At 40.3% G+C, this 22,126-nt stretch overlaps 1 protein-coding gene across 1 annotated transcript in view; it reads left to right on the top strand.

Annotated features, from left to right (window-relative positions):
- The window catches only part of eml1 (EMAP like 1), a 141,411-nt gene that overhangs the window by 91,144 nt on the left and 28,141 nt on the right, over window positions 1-22,126 (top strand). The window lies entirely within an intron of this gene.

Genomic DNA, 22,126 nt, shown 5'->3' with positions numbered 1-22,126 from the left:
GTGGGCGATTTTAACATCCACACAGATGCTGAGAATGACAGCCTCAACACTGCATTTAATCTATTATTAGACTCAATTGGCTTTGCTCAAAATGTAAATGAATCCACCCACCACTTTAATCATATCTTAGATCTTGTTCTGACTTATGGTATGGAAATTGAAGACTTAACAGTATTCCCTGAAAACTCCCTTCTGTCTGATCATTTCTTAACATTTACATTTACTCTGATGGACTACCCAGCAGTGGGGAATAAGTTTCATTACCAGTAGAAGTCTTTCAGAAAGCGCTGTAACTAGGTTAAGGATATGATTCCTTCTTTATGTTCTCTAATGCCATATACCAACACAGTGCAGAGTAGCTACCTAAACTCTGTGAGTGAGATAGAGTATCTCGTCAATAGTTTTACATCCTCATTGATGACAACTTTGGATGCTGTAGCTCCTCTGAAAAAGAGAGCTTTAAATCAGAAGTGCCTGACTCCGTGGTATAACTCAAACTCACAGCTTAAAGCAGATAACCCGTAAGTTGGAGGGGAAATGGCGTCTCACTAATTTAGAAGATCTTCACTTAGCCTGGAAAAAGTCTGTTGCTCTATAAAAAAGCCCTCCGTAAAGCTAGGGACATCTTACTACTCATCACTAATTGAAGAAAATAAGAACCCCAGGTTTCTTTTCGGCACTGTAGCCAGGCTGACAAAGAGTCAGAGCTCTATTGAGCCGAGTATTCCTTTAACTAGTATTGACTTCATGACTTTCTTTGCTAATAAAATTTTAACTATTAGAGAAAAAATTACTCATAACCATCCCAAAGACGTATCGTTATCTTTGGCTGCTTTCAGTGATGCCGGTATTTGGTTAGACTCTCTCTCCGATTGTTCTGTCGGAGTTATTTTCATTAGTTACTTCCTCCAAACCATCAACATGTCTATTGCAACCGCTGGCAAAAATTATGGAATCACCGGCCTCAGAGGATGTCATTCAGTTGTTTAATTTGTAGAAAAAAAGCAGATCACAGACATGACACAAAACTAAAGTAATTTCAAATGGCAACTTTCTGGCTTTAAGAAACACTATAAGAAATCAAAGAAAAAGATTGTGGCAGTCAGTAACGGTTACCTTTTAGACCAAGCAGAGGAAAAAATTATGGAATCACCCTGTAATTTCATCCCCCAAATTAACACCTGCATCATAGATCTGCTCATTGACATTGACCCTATGCCATGACATTGACCCTATGTGTCTTTTTGCAAGGAATGTTTTTGCAGTTTTTGCTCTATGGCAAGATGCATTATCATTTTGAAAAATGATTTCATCATCCCCAAACATCCTTTCAATTGTCCAAAATATCAACATAAACTTGATGTAATGACAGCCATCTCCCCAGTGCCTTTACCTGACATGCAGCCCCATATCATCAATGACTGTGGAAATTTACATGTTCTCTTCAGGCAGTCATCTTTATAAATCTCATTGGAAAGGCACCAAACAAAAGTTCCAGCATCATCACCTTGCCCAATGCAGATTCGAGATTCATCACTGAATATGACTTTCATCCAGTCATCCACAGTCCACAATTGCTTTTCCTTAGCCCATTGTAACCTTGTTTTTTTCTGTTTAGGTGTTAATGATGCCTTTCGTTTAGCTTTCTATATGTAAATCCCATTTCCTTTAGGCGGTTTCTTACAGTTCGGTCACAGACGTTGACTCCAGTTTCCTCCCATTCGTTCCTCATTTGTTTTTGTACATTTTTCGAGACATATTGCTTTAAGTTTTCTGTCTTGACGCTTTGATGTCTTCCTTGGTCTACCAGTATGTTTGCCTTTAACAACCTTCCCATGTTGTTTGTATTTGGTCCAGAGTTTAGACACAGTTGACTGTGAACAACCAACATCTTTTGCAACATTGCGTGATGATTTACTCAAGAATTTGATAATCCTCTCCTTTGTTTCAATTGACATCTCTCGTGTTGGAGCCATGATTCATGTCAGTCCACTTGGTGCAACAGCTCTCCAAGGTGTGTTCATTCCTTTTAGATGCAGACTAACGAGCAGATCTGATATGATGCAGGTGTTAGTTTTGGGGATGAAAATTATACAGGGTGATAACATAATTTTTTCCTCAGAATTGAGTGATTCCATATTTTTTTCCTCTGCTTGGTCTAAAAAAAAGTAACCGATACTGACTGCCACAATCTTTTTTCTTGATTTCTTATAGTGTTCTTAAAGCCAGAAAGTTGCCATTTGAAATGACTTTAGTTTTGTGTCATGTCTGTGATCTGCTTTTTTTTCTACAAAATTAAACAACTGAATGAACATCCTCCGAGGCCGGTGATTCCATAATTTTTGCCAGGGTTGTAGACCCCATTCCTACCAGGCTGCTCAAGGAAGCCCTACCATTAATTAATGCTTCGATCTTAAATATGATCAATCTATCTTTATTAGTTGGCTATGTACCACAGGCTTTTAAGGTGGCAGTAATTAAACCATTACTTAAAAAGCCATCACTTGACCCAGCTATCTTAGCTAATTAGGCCAATCTCCAACCTTCCTTTTCTCTCAAAAATTCTTGAAAGGGTAGTTGTAAAACAGCTAACTGATCATCTGCAGAGGAATGGTCTATTTGAAGAGTTTCAGTCAGGTTTTAGAATTCATCATAGTACAGAAACAGCATTAGTGAAGGTTACAAATGATCTTATGGCCTCAGACAGTGGACTCATCTCTGTGCTTGTTCTGTTAGACCTCAGTACTGCTTTTGATACTGTTGACCATAACATTTTATTACAGAGATTAGAACATGCCATAGGTATTAAAGGCACTGTGCTGCGGTGGTTTGAATCATATTTATCTAATAGATTACAATTTGTTCATGTAAATGGGGAATCTTCTTCACAGACTAAGGTTAATATGAGTTCCACAAGGTTCTGTGCTAGGACCAATTTTATTCACTTTATACATGTTTCCCTTAGGCAGTATTAGACGGCATTGCTTAAATTTTCATTGTTACGCAGATGATACCCAGCTTTATCTATCCATGAAGCCAGAGGACACACACCAATTAGCTAAACTGCAGGATTGTCTTACAGACATGGATGACCTCTAATTTCCTGCTTTTAAACTCAGATTAACCTGAAGTTATTGTACTTGGCCCCACAAATCTTAGAAACATGGTGTCTAACCAGATCCTTACTCTGGATGGCATTACCCTGACCTCTAGTAATACTGTGAGAAATCTTGGAGTCATTTTTGATCAAGATATGTCATTCAATGCGCATATTAAACAAATATGTAGGACTGCTTTTTTGCATTTGCGCAATATCTCTAAAATTAGAAAGGTCTTGTCTCAGAGTGATGCTGAAAAACTAATGTGGAAAAACTGTGTGGCAAGTATAATCGAAACTTGTGAGAGGTCACTTATGACCCCCTGGGAAGATCTATGAGCTTTTCAACACTATAGCTTCAGATGATACTGTAATTTGCCAACTCTAATCATGATATTTTACTTTTTGCAGGGAAGCGTGGCCAACACACCTACACAACAGAATATAAACCACACTTTTGGTTTTGCTCCCTGAGATGAACTCAAAGATCTAAAACTTTTTCCACATACACAATATCACCATTTCCCTCAAATATTGTTCACAAACCAGTCTAAATCTGTGATAGTGAGCACTTCTCCTTTGCTGAGATAATCCATCCCACCTCACAGGTGTGCCATACCAAGATGCTGATTAGTGCACAGGTGTGCCTTAGACTGTCCACAATAAAAGGCCACTCTGAAAGGTGCAGTTTTGTTTTATTGGGGGGTACCAGTCAGTATCTGGTGTGACCACCATTTGCCTCATGCAGTGCAACACATCTCCTTCGCATAGAGTTGATCAGGTTGTCAATTGTGGCCTGTGGAATGTTGGTCCACTCCTCTTCAATGGCTGTGCGAAGTTGCTGGATATTGGCAGGAACTGGTACATGCTGTCGTATACGCTGGTCCAGAGCATCCCAAACATGCTCAATGGAGACATGTCCGGTGAGTATGCCGGCCATGCAAGAACTGGGACATTTTCAGCTTCTAAGAATTGTGTACAGATCCTTGCAACATGGGGCCGTGCATTATCCTGCTGCAACATGAGGTGATGTTCTTGGATGTATGGCACAACAATGGGCCTCAGGATCTCGTCACGGTATCTCTGTGCATCCAAAATGCCATCAATAAATTCACCTGTGTTCTTCATCCATAACAGACGCCTGCCCATACCATAACCCCACCGCCACCATGGGCCACTCGATCTACAACATTGACATCAGAAACCGCTCACCCACATGACGCCACACACGCTGTCTGCCATCTGCCCTGGACAGTGTGAACTGGGATTCATCCGTGAAGAGAACACCTCTCCAACGTGCCAAACGCTAGCGAATGTGAGCATTTGCCCACTCAAGTCGGTTACGACGACGAACTGGAGTCAGGTCGAGACCCCGATGAGGACGACGAGCATGCAGATGAGCTTCCCTGAGACGGTTTCTGACAGTTTGTGCAGAAATTCTTTGGTTATGCAAACCGATTGTTTCAGCAGCTGTCCGAGTGGCTGGTCTCAGACGATCTTGGAGGTGAACATGCTGGATGTGGAGGTCCTGGGCTGGTGTGGTTACACGTGGTCTGCGGTTGTGAGGCTGGTTGGATGTACTGCCAAATTCTCTGAACGCCTTTGGAGACGGCTTATGGTAGAGAAATGAACATTCAATACACGAGCAACAGCTCTGGTTGACATTCCTGCTGTCAGCATGCCAATTGCACGCTCCCTCAAATCTTGTGACATCTGTGGCATTGTGCTGTGTGATAAAACTGCACCTTTCAGAGTGGCCTTTTATTGTGGGCAGTCTAAGGCACACCTGTGCACTAATCATGGTGTCTAATCAGCATCTTGATATGGCACACCTGTGAGGTGGGATGGATTATCTCAGCAAAGGAGAAGTGCTCACTATCACAGATTTAGACTGGTTGTGAACAATATTTGAGGGAAATGGTGATATTGTGTATGTGGAAAAAGTTTTAGATCTTTGAGTTCATCTCATACAAAATGGGAGCAAAACCAAAAGTGTTGTGTTTATATTTTTGTTGAGTAGAATAGCAAGATTTACAGCTGCACAATCATTGAGACTGATTCTTGATGCCCAGAGAGAGGATGAAAATAGCTCATGATTGTCAAAAAGGATGACTGATGGGTTCTTTGAAATTTGTCTTACAGTATTGGCATATATTTGCTAGTCACAGGTTTTTCTAGATTTGATGCAATAATTATCCTACCATATTAGTCGCTAAAATAGCTTAGTCACTTAAAGGTTAAGAGAATTGAATCTTTTTGAAAGCGACTCAGTGTCTCAAATGATTCAAAACAATGAAACAGTTCGTACTTATTTTACTGTTAAAATAGAATAAATAATCATATTTTATTGGAGCCTCTTGAAAATCATTTTCCGACTGGAGTAATTCCCCTTGTCCACTGGATGCCACCATCATAATTTTTGAAACGGGGAAACACTTTCTGCAGCTTTATTTGTTTTGTATTCATTTATTTATAGTGTTTTAAACAGTGAATCATTATCTGAACCTCATTGTTCATGTTCACTAGATGCCACCGTAGTGTTTGGACCATTTTGAAGCAGTGAGAAACTTGTTCACTATATGTAACTGTCATTTTCAGGTATTTTTTAAATCTGTTAGACCCTCTGTGAGATGTGTTTTGAAATACTGAATCACTTTCTAAAGAAGCATTTATTTGCTGTTTTGAGCATTTGAAACATTTTTCTAAACATTTAACAGCATTTTGACCCTTTATAAACTATTATTCATTTTATGTTTTGAATGTTTCACAATACAGACTAGTTTTCCAACATAATTTGTTTTTAGTTTTTGAACATTACAAAACAGGATCATTTCCTAAACTATTGTTTAATGTTTTGAGTTAAAAAAAATTCAGAAATAAATGATTCATTTACCATTTTGAGCCTCTCTATTTTTGACAACCTTGACCTTTGATCTTAAGATACCCACCCAAGGAATATTCCCACCAACGTTAATGAAAACCTGAGTTGTTTTTTACAAACATAAGTACACGACATGAGTGATAAAATATCCTGTGTTACTGCTGGTACTCAGGGCAAAAAGCACAAAGGAAGAAAGAAATGATAAGGAAGTAAGAATGTTCTTTAAGCAGCAGCGTTTCATTCTCCTATATGAAGCTCGCATATAGAAAATAATATAATGATTGATACCTGTTTGTCCTCTTTCTGATAACATAGCAGAGCTTTGGATATGTTTAACATTACAAACCAAAAAAACATCTGATGTTATTCAGCCCTCTTCTAGAATTATTAACAGGTTATTGTTCACTGAGAAATGCAGCCTTTTCCCATCTCACTCACTGATGTTACTTTAATGACATGACGGCAGCCAATCCTGATTCTCTGGTATTATTTTTGATCTGGGTGTTTTGTTTGTTTTTTGTAATGTCCTGTTGTTTTCGCCTCTCTTCCAGCCAGGCCAATGATCGCCACTCTGCCATTACGACCCACTGTAAATAATGGCACCATCGTACCAAAGAAAGGCAGTGGTACCCTGCCTTCTCCATCTGGATCTGGGTCCAGGAAGGACAGCACCACACCAGCCACCAAAAGGTGAGAAAATGAAGCAAAAATTTCAGTTTTAGACTTGCACCCTCCTACCTGGTAGATCTTGCAGAACCTCTCGTATCAGCTGATGCTCTGCACTTCCAGAACACAGGATGACTCCGTGTTGCAAAGGTCAATAAGATAACTGTCGACCACAGGGCTTTCCCTAACCGTACATTTTTTTTTCTGTGGAATAGTTTGACAGGTCACCAAACTTTGGTTTTGTGTACTGTTACTTAAGTATGATATATTTTAAATTATCTCCATACATTTTAAAGCTACAGGGTGTAGCAGAAATAAAACATAGCATTCATAACCATCTATTCATTTGTGTATAAATTACCTGCAACAACAAAATTGATCTGTGTACATGGGAGACAGCCCCCTCATGGAAGTCGCCATGTTGATACAGTAGCCCTACCAGGACATATTGTACTCAGCTTCTTGTATTTTGTAACACAGAAGACTGAAAAAAAAGACGAAGAATCAAGAGTGACTGCTCTCTTACACTCTAACATATTGCAGCACATTTAGTTATGTCCACTACCTCTCTTTAACATAAAGAGCTCTTACAAGTTTTGGATGTTGAACTCAACTTTACAAGTTTATAGAACTTGTAAAACAACTTGTTTTACAAGTTCTATAAACTTGTAAAGTTGACAAGTTCTATAAACTTGTAAAGTTGAGTTCAACATCCAAAACTTGTAAGAGCTCTTTATGTTAAAGAGAGGTAGTGGACATAACTAAACGTGCTGCAATGTTTTAGAGTGTATACACTGCCTACTGGTTGTTGTATGTATATTGCTTATCGTAAAGTAAGGCAAAAGAACTCGAATCCCCTTCACAAACAAGAGGAAACCTGAAGGGAAACAAAATTGTGACTAGCGATGACATGATGCAATCTGCAACCTTACCACTAGATGACACTAAATCCTTCCACACTGTAGCTTTAAGGTTGTGTGTGTGTGTTACAGTGGGTTTATATCATTCTGTACAATGTTTGTGTTAATTTTAATTAACATTGTTTATGACTGTATTTATAGCATTTCAAAGTGTGATTGTCAGTGTTAAAACACTTTGAATTGTATAATTTTGTATGAGAAAGTGCTATATAAGTAGAGTTATTATAGTTCTTACTTAAATAAGCAATAAGACAACATTTTACGGCTTTTTGTGGCAGCAGGTCCTGACATTTAGCAGAGCTAATGAAATGATAAACAGTATTTCCATCGCTGGTTTTTTTTTCTCTGCACATGCATGTGACCCACCGGTTATCTATCACTGTCCGTCACAGCAACAATAAACCTTCCTTGTCTCTGCATGACATTATCATAATCAGTGGAAGCTCGGCAGGACTGCTGTCCAAACAGCTGCTCTCTCCCCTCTGGCCTGCTTTACTTATTTGTTCCTGTGTTTGTGCTCGTTCCATCTTACAGTCATCCTAAAGATGGGTGGGAAAACTCGTCTGTTGGCTGTGTCCCAATTCAGCAGCTGCACGCTTCTACGTTCAATTTCAATATGTTTATTGTCTTTGTTATAAAACAACAAAAGACCACAGTGTCTCCCAAACATGCATTGCAACACTGAAAAACACTAGTAATGAGTATCAATAAATAATAAGCAGTCATAAAAATCTGATAATAAAAGTTGCATCATATATTATAAACATGTGTAATCCCAGTTCATAATTCTGTTCTTTATGTCAGGTATCAAACATCTGCAATGGGAGCCCGCCCTAATGCAAATGTTTTTGTTTTTCCTTTTGTTTTGGGGGCGGGCGGGTGTTATTAGTTCACATCCTTTCCCGAGACCAATGTGTTTTGGAAGATCCTATCAAAGGGGTCACCAACCCTGTTCCTGGCCAGCTCCTGCCCTGCATGTTTTCTAACTCTCCCTGTTCCACTCCCAGGTAATTGACTCCATCAGGTGTTCTCAGCCAATTAAGAGCTGGAAAACACCAATTAAAAAAAAAAATAAAATCAGGTGTGACTTGAGCAGGTAAATGTGGAAAACATGCAGAGCAGGTGCTCTCCAGGAACAGGGTTGGTGACCCCTGCGATATCAGCTTCCTCATGCACGTCATGATGACCGTTGCCGCGGACATGTACCAGGCAAGGGTCTGCACCTTAACAAGGAGGCAGTACTGCTTGGGTGGTTTCCATCCAGACCCAAAGGCAGTTCCATAGTGTGGTGGATGCTGACATGACTTTGTGATGGAGTCTTGCTTTTTTAACAGCCAAATTGATTTTCTCCTTCTCCTTCAGTGTTGCCATGCTTATGCAATACGTTGGTCATGATGACGACATAGGAGCTCTCAGCCAATCAGCAATGTTCTGGTGAAGAAGTCGGTGGCTCACCCACTGCTTTACAATTAGTAGGCATCATTCCATCCAGCCCTTCTTTATTTGATGGAGGTAGAAAAAAGAGGGGCTGGGTGATCATAAGTTAAAGGAAAGAATTTCCAATCCAAGCTTCTTCTGTGTTTTCTGGTATTGTGTGTGAGACACTGCCCCCCAGTGGTGACATAGAACTATAAGGGTGAATAATACCCACGCAACTGTGTGGAAATGATTCTGACATGCAGTAGTAGTGAAGCAAAATTGTACTATGGTGTTTGAATGTATTCAAGGAGAATGGTTGAAGAACAAGGTTAGCACTCATTCATAATTAAAAATATGAAGACGTCAAGTTCTTAATCTCTATGCTTTTGCATTCTGTCCACATCAGCCGGGGCCACACACTTTAACACAATCAAATCAAAGAATTCCAACAGGAAAAAGCCCACTTTCACTTGGAAATATAACACATCACTAAAATAAAATGTGCTTTTCTGCTTGTTTTTTTCCTCTGGATCCTTTTTGATTGGTGCACATTTATAATGTGATCTGTATTCTTCTCATAATTTAAGATTTCTCTGATTCAGTGTATCTCTACACACAGTCTGTATTACCATCTTTTCTGTTGTAAACGTCTCTGTTCTTCTACATTTGCTCTGGTGGCATGTCTTTGTTTGTCTTGTCCACCTCCAATGTGACGTCCTATCAGTCTGTCCAGCCTATCTCCTCTGTCTCACTTCACCAGAACTCACTATCTGCCCTTCAGGTGAGAACATCACCATGTATGTCACAGGTCACATGTGACGTCACACCACTGCTTCAGTGCTGTTATATAACCACTGCTTAATTCAGCTCATTGACGCAAGACTTGGCCATTAACAATACATGTCAGTGTGTTTGTTTTTTTTTTTTTTACTTGTTCCCCATTTTTTTGGCATCAATAATAATTACTGTGTGCTGTTTAAATTTGCTTGCTTTGGAGTTTTTGGCTTTTACCTAGCTTGTTATCAAGTTTAAACTGGGGATTTTTCACAACCCACCCATGTTCTGTGTTCATGTCTTTTGGCAAAAAAAAAAAAAAAACACTTTTGTCTTACACTTTCACTGTAACAAGCACTCAGTCACTGAAAAGCTCCAGAAGGTTTCCCAACCGCCATCCAGGTTCAGGATTTGAAAAGACTTTTGTCCAAAAGGGTGGATTAGGCGATGGCCTGCTGGCCGTTGGTTTGCTGATGGAGCTTTTTCATTGTGTCAGTGTCCAGCCTGTCTGCGCGCGTCCAAACCGGTGCAACCGTTGTAATCACCACATTTAACTTTATTTCTTTACATTCACCTTTTTCCTCCAGACGGGACATTTTTAGAATACAGTATTTAAATACAATGAAATTGTATTTAATTTAAGGTTTTCTGTAGGATTTTCTCCATTTTGTGGAATTTCAGGCCAAATCATGATCAAATTTTATCACCATACAAAGCTGCAGCACACATAATAGTAACCTATCAAGTTATAACCCTGTTTTTTATGGGGGGGGGGGCACAATTTCAAGTTAACTTCATTTGAAAATATTGTATAAATCTGATTGACAACCCAGTTTTCTAATAAATGACATAACCATTTAAGGAAATGTAGTTTTATTGTCTAATATACAACCCCAATTCCACTGAGCAAATATTTACACAAAAATTTCTGTGCAGGCTCTCAGTTGTCCAGGTGGTTTCCATAGTAGAGAAGCTTGAATCTTCGACTGGGTCCCAGTCCAGTCGAAGATTCAAGCTTCTCTACTTTGCACAAAAACAATAAAGTTTATCATTTGAACATTAAATATCTTGTCTTTGTGGTGTATTCAATTGATATAGGTTGAAGAGGATTTGCAAATCATTGCATTCTGTTTTTAATTTACATTTTACACAATGTCCCAACTTCACTGGAATTGGGGGTTGTACACTGTATATTTTTAAAGGTGAAGGATGGTCGAACATTTTGCTAACTATTTACTTATGCACATTTTTACCTATTTGGCATTTTGTACTTTAACCATTATTAATTTCATTAGTATTTTAGGTATATTACATGCCCCTTAGTTCCTTTACATAGCACATATCCCATTATTATTGTACTGGGCAAGCTAAAAACACTGAAGTAAACTACTTGCCAAGGTTGACTTGTAATGCCTCAGTGGATAAGGTAAGCAGGTTTAGTCACATTTAGAGAGGTAAATATTCACACGTTCACATCTGTAGGGATCCTCTCCGTGCTACCAAACACATCTGATATTTTCTCCTGTTCAGTGGCGACAAAACGCACTTTTCTGTGAGTATTTTAACATGCCCTATGCCAGGACATTATGTAGCCAGTTACCCATGTTGATATTTGAGTTCTAAACCAGCATTGCACTGATTTTAATCCCAAAATATGTAAAAACAGAGGCCAGGTTGAAAAATGTCAGTTTCCCTTTTAAATAACTATATGTTCAGAAGCCGAACACTACAGTACATTTGAAAGGGGTGAAGTTACCACAACAATCAATTCAAAGTGTGAATTGGTGATTTTTCAACATCGGCAGATGTATGAACTCTCTGGATGCTTCACAAGTTAAAATAAGATCATATGTGATTTGTTCTGGACAGAGAGATCTCTGTAGATTTTAAAGCTGAAGGCTTTTCAAACTTTCCCAGAGATCTGAGGTTCTTTTTCTGTCTCACCACAGCACTGTGAGGAGAGCCAACTCAAACGAGCATGTGGGAACTCTGACACGGAAAGACTCAGGAGACTCCAAAGGCAACCGAACCCGAGCCGGATCCACCGGCAGCAACTCCAGTGGCAAAAGAAGTGACGGGTAACGCGGAACAGCGACACATCCTGTCACCTCAGTTCTCCTCCTTTAGCACAAATATCGTCACAGTTACAAACACTCTCCAGAAGGCTTTGTTGGTTCAGTTCTTAGAGTTTGGTACATCAGATAGTTTGTAAAACACTTTGGTCTACTATCACATTTTCAAATCAAAGGTTTCTCTGGAGGGGGGGCGCTGATTGACAGCTGTCTGTTTACTCATTTACTTCACAGCAAACAGAGGGATCCAGTTTTCAGTGCAGGTAAGAACCACAGGCTTTTCTTTGGTTCTGTAGCTTGACAGCTCTGTTAACCCAGTACCTCAGTAAAACCTGCCGAGAGCTCAGCAGCTTTCTGTGTTAGTCAGACCTGGAAAAAATCCCAACCATTTTAAATATGCTACTTATGTTTTGTAGTACTAGGTCCTACATTAAAATAAATTAACTATTACTTGTTTCCCTAACTCCACGTAATGCTGTGTCCTTTACATCAGTGTCAGAACACTTGTCCTTCCTCTAATCCTGTCATTTTCAAATAATCACTTCATCCATCTCCATGTCTTCATATCCAAACATCCGTTTGCCATTTCTTTGGAATTAGAGGGTGCTGGGTTTTTTTATCTGCTTATTATATACTCAACAAAAATATAAACGCAACACTTTTGGTTTTGCTCCCATTTTGTATGAGATGAACTCAAAGATCTAAAACTTTTTCCACATACACAATATCACCATTTCCCTCAAATATTGTTCACAAACCAGTCTAAATCTGTGATAGTGAGCACTTCTCCTTTGCTGAGATAATCCATCCCACCTCACAGGTGTGCCATATCAAGATGCTGATTAGACACCATGATTAGTGCACAGGTGTGCCTTAGACTGCCCACAATAAAAGGCCACTCTGAAAGGTGCAGTTTTATCACACAGCACAATGCCACAGATGTCGCAAGATTTGAGGGAGCGTGCAACTGGCATGCTGACAGCAGGAATGTCAACCAGAGCTGTTGCTCGTGTATTGAATGTTCATTTCTCTACCATAAGCCGTCTCCAAAGGCGTTTCAGAGAATTTGGCAGTACATCCAACCAGCCTCACAACCGCAGACCACGTGTAACCACACCAGCCCAGGACCTCCACATCCAGCATGTTCACCTCCAAGATCGTCTCAGACCAGCCACTCAGACAGCTGCTGAAACAATCGGTTTGCATAACCAAAGAATTTCTGCACAAACTGTCAGAAACCGTCTCAGGGAAGCTCATCTGCATGCTCGTCGTCCTCATCGGGGTCTCGACCTGACTCCAGTTCGTTGTCGTAACCGACTTGAGTGGGCAAATGCTCACATTCGCTGGCGTTTGGCACGTTGGAGAGGTGTTCTCTTCACGGATGATGCGAAGGAGATGTGTTGCACTGCATGAGGCAAATGGTGGTCACACCAGATACTGACTGGTATCCCCCCCAATAAAACAAAACTGCACCTTTCAGAGTGGCCTTTTATTGTGGGCAGTCTAAGGCACACCTGTGCACTAATCATGGTGTCTAATCAGCATCTTGGTATGGCACACCTGTGAGGTGGGATGGATTATCTCAGCAAAGGAGAAGTGCTCACTATCACAGATTTCGACTGGTTTGTGAACAATATTTGAGGGAAATGGTGATATTGTGTATGTGGAAAAAGTTTTAGATCTTTGAGTTCATCTCATACAAAATGGGAGCAAAACCAAAAGTGTTGCGTTTATATTTTTGTTGAGTATAGTTGGTCAGTGTTTATGTTTGTAGAATCTCTCGTTTTAATCCAAATTTTAAGGCTATTTTGAACTTTTTTGGACAATCCATAAAGTCTCGCTTACCTCTCAGAATGCACTTGACACCATAGCAACCAGCATAGAGGGTAAAATGACACAGTGTGTCCCCAAAGGCATGTTTGTGGCATTTCTTTTTAGTTTAATTTTTCCCCCAAAACTGTCACATCATTGATTGCACCAACACTAGTGGTAAAAGTCAACATATTTTATTTTAATTGATCTCAAGGGAGGGAACTGAGCCAGAGAGAAGAAAGAAATGGCTCTTGGAGAGGTGCTGCTCCAGCAAGTACTAAACTATTGTGACCTAAATCGTGTTATTAGATTTGCTAGGTAGCTCAGCGGGAGGAAGAGTTGGGCTGTCCATATATCTTGAGTTAGATTCCTTGTCTGTCAGCATCCTTGGACAAGACACTTCACTAACTAATTAACTAAACCTAATTCATGCATTTATTTCCTCTAGGCTGGACTATTGTAATTCATTATTATCAGGTTGTCCTAAAGTTCCCTGAAAAGCCTTCAGTTAATTCAAAATGCTGCAGCTAGAGTACTGACAGGGACTAGAAGGAGAGAGCATATCTCACCCATATTGGCCTCTCTTCATTGGCTTCCTGTTAATTCTAGAATAGAATTTAAAATTCTTCTTCTTATAAGGTTTTGAATAATCAGGTCCCATCTTAGGGACCTCATAGTACCATATCACCCCAATAGAGCGCTTCGCTCTCAGACTGCAGGCTTACTTGTAGTTCCTAGGGTTTGTAAGAGTAGAATGGGAGGCAGAGCCTTCAGCTTTCAGGCTCCTCTCCTGTGGAACCAGCTCCCAATTCAGATCAGGGAGACAGACACCCTCTCTACTTTTAAGATTAGGCTTAAAACTTTCCTTTTTGCTAAAGCTTATAGTTGGGGCTGGATCAGGTGACCCTGAACCATCCCTTAGTTATGCTGCTATAGACTTAGACTGCTGGGGGGTTCCCATGATGCACTGAGTGTTTCTTTCTCTTTTTGCTCTGTATGCACCACTCTGCATTTAATCATTAGTGATTGATCTCTGCTCTCTTCCCCAGCATGTCTTTTTCCTGGTTCTCTCCCTCAGCCCCAACCAGTCCCAGCAGAAGACTGCCCCTCCCTGAGCCTGGTTCTGCTGGAGGTTTCTTCCTGTTAAAAGGGAGTTTTTCCTTCCCACTGTCGCCAAGTGCTTGCTCATAGGGGGTCGTTTTGACAGTTGGGGTTTTTCTGTAATTATTGTATGACTTTGCCTTGCAATATGAAGCGCCTTGGGGCAACTGTTTGTTGTGATTTGGCGCTATATAAATGAAATTGATTTGATTTGATTTCATCTGCATTGTCTCAGTCCACCCAGTTGTAAATGGGGACTGTCCTTGGCTGGGGAAGTAACCTGTGATGGACTGGTGTCTTGTCCACTTCATGCTACAGAATCTGTAGATGAGCACCAACAGGCCTCAGGACCTCTATGGGACTTAATTCTTCTCCCTGATAGTGTAGTGCTAATTAATATTAGAACTGTTTTCATTAAATTACAAAGGTATTTCTTTCAATGTCTGCTAAAGGGCTTTTGATCACACTGCTCGTGAATGAGAACACAATTTGTCATATATATTGATCCCAAAATAGTCTTGTTTTAACAACAAAATAAATTATACTTTATGCCTTATTGTGTGTTTTCTTACAAAAAACAAATTGATCTAGCAGTGTTAATCCATGTTAATTCCAGTCTAAGATCTCTAAAAACACCTGTACTTTATGGTTGTGAACTATTTGTTTTACCATTTGTAAAATGGTGGCATCGGGTTACTTAGTAGGTAGGCCGAGGATGAGCTCAATCTGTAGGACCCAGGTCCCTCATCTGTAATTAACTAGTAATCGGTTAATGGACAGCAACAGCAGCAGCCAGTGTTTAAGACGTGAAGGTAAGCAGCTAAAGCCCCGTTTACACATAGACGGTAAGAGCTCCTGGAAGTGTCCCGGAAGAGTTCTTGGCCGTCATAAGGATCAAACGCCGTTGTCAACGCCGGCACTAGGGGCGTGGCTTAGTTCCGGCTTTAAATTATTCAACATGTCGAATAATTCCGCGAGCGCTCCGGAGAATTCGCGTGATGACAGAGACAACGCGAACAACGGCGTTTGATACTTTTTAATCACCGTTTCATCCTGCCCCTTTCTGTAGTGCTGCAGTTTACACCGCCGTAATTGGCGGCCGGCGTTGTATCCCTAATCAGCGGCGTGTAAAACGGCGATAGAGCCCACATCGGCGTCCTCAAAGGCGTTTTAACCGGTGACAGAGGCACACAAAACGGCGGCGCTAGTGGACAGTACGCCGTTCTAAATGCCACCTCCCGGTTAACGGCGTTCCAAATGGCCGATAGGCCGCGGTCAGTATAAAACGCTAGCGCGCTGCATGCAGGCCTCTCACTCGCGGCCAGCTCCAGATATTTTTGCAGAGAAGCTCCAGTATGCCTCCTAAAAGAAAATTGGCAGCGGCAAGGACTTACCAAGAGGTCTGGTTCAGAAGCAGAGGAGAGGCCTGTGGTGGAGACGAGCAACACGTTGAGGAGGGAAAAGGAAAGGAGAAGAAAAGGCTGAGAGATGAGCTCCCTCCCCCTGCAGTGACAGCTGCTTCAGCCTATTATACTCTGGGGGCGGTGCTATATGCAAAAGTTCCTGGAGTAACACAGGATTTGCCTGGATAAAACCAGCAGTACACAGGGCATTATCGGCGGCAGCAGAACACCGCCATTCTCACGCGCGTCTTAACCTGCAATTGTAAAGGATAGAACTGGGTATTAACCCCCGTTGCCTGATGTGTTGCAGATGCTATGGCGTCAAAACGCCGCTTTATTCGGCGGATTTAGCGGTGTTTTATCCGCGTATTTGCTCCGCCCATTTCCACCGCAAAAACAGCCGGAACTAACGCGAACTTCGGTCTACGTACTACCCGCCGACAAAACCGTCTATGTGTAATTAGCTGTCTTAAAAAAATTGTTCATATTTAGGTAGTTAAACGTGCATATTGTATACTGTTCCTCTCCGTGCTGCTGTAGACACTTCTAATGATGTTTTCAGCTGTTCAGTGGCAACAAAAAGCAGGTTACTCTCTCTTTGGCTTGCCCCATCCAATACTATTACGCTAATTAGCTGGTTAGTCCGCAGTGGTTTTGTGTTTGAAATCAACAATGCGTTGATTCAATTAATTTTTGTACCGTGAAAAGATGCGGCCCCCAATAAATAAATAAATAAAAATACAACCTACAACCCACATTGGCTTTAACCTCTTTAGAGGGTTGAAATAGACTGAGGATGTACTTCAGCAGATGAGACCCCCACATGAATACATATAACACGACATGTATGTTTTCAAAATCTTAACTGCCAGCTTCAAATCACATTGTGAAATTCAGACTGCATAACAAATTGCACACCTCGAAGTCCTCTTCTGTGTAAAAGTTCTTCGCTGGTATTTCATTGTGAATGGGTTTTAGATCTCGCTGCTGTTATCAGACAATAAACGCCGTTATGGGAAAGTGTGCCACAGAGATAATTATTACTCCTACATCAAGAATTACATATATGGGTTAATTACACATCAATAATCTGCAAAGTGGGCGAATTTGGTTAAAGTCTACAGATATTAACTACCACCAGGTGACATTTAACCAACCAAGATGAGTAACTACAGCAGTAATGTCTGTCAGTATAATGATAAAAGTCCATCCAGAGTGGTTCAGGAGAATATCAAATGCCATTTTCTATAAATGCGTTCACTTTATTGGCTACGCACAAATTGGCAGACAGATTTAAACGCTTATTCACCACTTTGGTGAAGAGGAAGAAATGAGTTCTGCTTCCCTGAGACCTTAAAGGACAGAAGCTGTTATTCACTGACACCACGTCACTGAACCTCCAAAACACACCAGGGAGCGAGGAAGTCCTGCCACCTCTCACATGGCACTTGTGTTTCTTTCTGTGACCTTTTACAAGGGATGCGCCGTGTGATCCACTGCAAAGGTAGGTGCACCCCCTTGCCCAAGGCCCCACCCTGCACAGCTCTCTGGACACTGTGGCTGATTTGTTCTGACCTTTGCACACGTCGCGTTCATCAGCTCCAAAGAGTTAAATCCAGACTGTTAATTGTGTGCATATTTTAATTTGTGATTTAGTGTCATGATTGCATAAATGTTTCCGAGTCCCCTCGGTGCAGTAAACAGGGAGCTGTCAAAATTAACTAACACACATAAAAATATAATCCCTAACCTGCAGTGAGTTCTGTGCACACTTGTTCCACTGCAGATGGAGCTGCTGCTTCTCCTAACGTGTGCGAGTTTGCTCACAGCCACACACGTTTGTCACTATAGTAACCGCACAAAGAATTCCGACACCTGCTTCCCTTGCAGTCACTTTGAGCTTTCTGCAAACTCTTTAATCCTGAGATTTCTCGCTTCAATTCAGAGAAAGTACATTTAATTTCTTCCTTCATTCAAAATGGATATTTGCATAGTAAACACATTCAGTTTTGAAGTCTGATTCCCCCCATAGTTTTTTCCCACATGGCCTTATGTGTTTTTGTGCCGCCCCCTTCAGCTGAGTATTTAAAGGAAATAAAATCTGTGCTGAATTTCACACATATCCACTGGTTTTCACCTAAAATCATTAACAGTGGAGGTCTCCAACAGGCGGTCTGAGGGCCAAATGAAGCCCACATTTGAGAAGATTGACTCATTGTATGCTGGATTGTTTGTTTATTGCTGCATTATTTAACAGGAAAAGCTCAGCAGTAAACATTAAAAAAAAAAAAATTTAATCTGGTAGACACAGTGATGATGAAATGTGTTAATTACATAGGATGGAAGGATTTACAGCACCAAATGTTTTGTAATTATTTTGTCTGGAGGAAACTCCAGCAGAACATTCTGATCTTGTACATTTATTGTTGCATTTAAACTTTTTTTCTTTGATTGGGAGATTATTGGCCGTGTGACCACTAGAAAAGGTTTCATATTAGTGTTTAATAGTAGCTATAGGTGTGTCTTTAACCAGTTCCTTAATCTAGCTATTTTATATTTGCTTAAACTTTCAAGATCATGCAAATTCAAAGGTCACATAGCCAATAGAAAGGTAATATATAGCTTGGTACTGGTATTTAATAGCAACCATAGCTGTAATTTACTGTATCTGTTACCTTAAAGTAACCATTCCAAATACGTTTCAAGGTCATCCAAGGTTGTAGGCCACATGACCAATAGAATGATGATATATGACTTGATATTAGTGTTTAAGAGTAACCATGTGTGTGTCTTTAATCAATTCCTCAGTGTAATTTAATCAAAATTTAGACCAGTGAACCAAGTTGCAAAGGATAAGTATAGTAGTTTTCACAATGCCAGTATTATAAAATTGTTTATTTATTGCTAATTATCTGTTTGATGCAACAAAAAGTTAACATGTTAGTGTTTTATAATAGTTTTGTGTTGTTTAGTTTTCAGTAAATCCATACTGATCAGCTATTAAAAGCCTCTTAACCTGTTCTACCGACCTCTTCCACCTTTTACATGTGCCCTGTCTCTGTACCTCCATCATTCCAGGAAAGGCAGTGCTGCAAAGGTGCTGGCAGTCTGATAGATTGCAAACTTTAACCTCTACATGAGGAAGTCAGAGAGGTTGTAGTCGTTATATTGTAGCTTAGATACACTCGGCTACCACAGCCCCATCAAATCTGCCAGCCACTGCTTCCACATCTTTTATTAAGCCAGTGAAATAAATTTCTAAAGACTAAGATGCTCATTTTTATTGACATTTGTTGATTCCATTCTTAGAAACGGGACCACAGACACCCCCCCCCCCCCCCCCATGTCACGCAGAGATATGTTTGCTCTCAAATATTTCATTCCTTATAATCATCTTGTAGTCCCTAAAATAAGTTGTAGCTTCTTAGTAATAATGAATAATTTCGCACTTCAGCCCACGTACTAAGTCCATTAGTGCACTCACTCTTCTAATGAGATTTATTAAGATATTAATGGTACATTATGGCTGATTTTTCTGGTTTTCTGCATGATTTGTGTATCTGTTTTAAATGGAAGATTTCTCAATATTCCTTTTTCTAAACATGGATGTGCTTTGTTTTTTTGTTGTTTTTTTTATTTTTCATTGTTAAGCTTGTGTCTGCATTTTAAATTGGATCATCTCTGCTGTTTGATACGTTGTGACAGTTTTAAATCAGACAGTGTTTGCAGTTCATTTTGGTGTTGTGCTTTGTGTTGTGTGTGAAATGACTGAAAAAAATAAGTCAATAAGCTAATTTGTTTGTCTTTGAAGGCTATCATTCATCATTTTCATTGCTTCCCTGCATTTTTTAAATAACATTCATCACTGTCACCCCCCCCAACATACTAATAACACATATTGTTCTTAATGTCCATGATTAGACATGGTTTCATACTTTTATGTACAAAATTGTAAAGCAGGTAACAGAACTAATCTTTCAAATGGTTGTACAAGCACCTACTTTGTTTAAAAAAGAAAAAAAACCTCCTTAAAACATTACTCAAATGTTCAAGATGAAAAATCTAATGAAAAATGGCTGCCATTAATTCTTTCATATTAAATTGCACAGAATCCCAGCAGATGGACCAGTTTGGATGGTTTTTGTGTCCAAAACAGTCCTATAAAAGCTCCAAGGCCCTCTGAGAAGGTGCTTAGCCCCTTATATCACGGTATGAAGCAAATAAAAGTCTACAACGCCCCATGAATGAGACTTCATTCCATCACAGGTTACTTCCCCAGCCAAATCTGGCACCTGATTATAGCTGATTTGACTGCAATGATGCAAATGACGCATCTTGTTCCACACTACAATCAAACCCAGGTCTACATATTGGCAGGAAGCATGCCTCAGTTCACATGCTGACATAACGCTTCTTCAGTTGAGAAACGGCTTGTGTAGTTCCAAATGTGGATTCTACGCGGTTAAACAGACATGATTTGATGCTAGGATTGTGCAAGTCTGAGCAAATTTCTCACCAAAAGCAGAATTTCCAAAGAGTAATGTCAAAGGAGTATTTTTCACCACCGCCATTTGAAATATTCTGTTATCTGCTACACTGAAATGCATCATCCCGAAATATAAATCTACCTGTAGTCCCTTCCGGTGTCATCTCACTGACTGTATGTGTTGCTTTTTCTAGAGGAAGGTTATGTGAAAATGTATTTGAAGGGTCGGCCTGTCACCATGTACATGCCCAAAGACCAGGTGGACCAGCTACTGTCGGGAGGCCAAAGCTGAGCTGCCCAGCAACAAACTCAAACTGGACTGGGGTGTATCCTTTACTGCATTTTTTGTTTTGGTTTTTTTTTTCCCCAGATGAATAAAACAAATTAATAAATACTCTGATTATGAGCAGGGGTGGCCTTAGTCGCCATAGACCTGAACTTTGGAATCAATCTATTTCAAGATGCATGTAACTTCATCTGCACCTGCTCCTAATTTCCATCATGCATGTGATAAGATTATCCCTGGTAATAATTCCAGGCATATCCAACGGGTGGCAGACAGGCATATTACATAAGCAAAACAATCAGCTTGCTACATAGCTGTCCTGCAACACAGGAGAACTTTCCCAATATTATTTAATAAATATCTGGTTTGCTTCTTTAAAGCAGTTTATGGTAATTTTGCAAACCACTGGCTGCAGTTGGTCAGTTGCGTTGTAGGACGTCCTGAGAATTTACAAGCTCCCCAGTTAGCTGCTGGGCATCATAGCCAGATACACAAAAGAAATGTGTTGTATGGAGTAGGAGTGGAGTCTCTGATTCATCCAGGGAATTAGTGTATTCTGGCTTCTACTCTGTTTGATGCTTGCATCCACTGGGCATTTATAAGGCTGTCGAGTCCAGCTACTTGGATGTGTTTTTTTGTTTTTTTTGGTGAGGAAATGTTCACTGATCTGGTCTTTGCTGTGATCTTTACAGAATCCACAGAATGTCCTGGCTGCAGCACTTGAGAAGCTGAGTGAAGAGTCAGGTGTCTGGGTTTTGTCCTGGATCAAGACTAAGGCACTCTAGGAATTCCTAGAATTGGCCATGAGAAGTGTATCAGTCTGCTGTGAAAGTGTTAAACTTGTTGAAAGACAGTCTAAAGTGATATTAATGTCTCTGGATCTTCAGCCGTTGAGGTACCGGACACCCGGAAGAGCTCAAGAAGTCATGAGATCATAGTAAAGAGGTATTGGCAGTGCTGATACCTTTGCAATGAAGGTCAAAGTCTTTAGGGTCCTGGTGCTTACTGACTTGCTATGTGGTTCTAAAACTTGGACACTAACCGTGACCTAAAGCTACGAAAAGATTTCTTGAGTACTTGATCTGTTGGAGGATCCTTGGGCACCGCTGGAATAACTGTGTCAAACAAACAGTTACTTAGGAGATTCAGATGAAGGGTACTATTTACATTGCAAGGGAACATCAGCTACAACATTTTGAAGCAGGTGCC

This window comes from Thalassophryne amazonica, chromosome 19 (assembly GCF_902500255.1).
Source record: "Thalassophryne amazonica chromosome 19, fThaAma1.1, whole genome shotgun sequence".
NCBI lineage: Eukaryota > Metazoa > Chordata > Actinopteri > Batrachoidiformes > Batrachoididae > Thalassophryne > Thalassophryne amazonica.
This window is presented reverse-complemented; position numbering and strand designations above follow the sequence as displayed.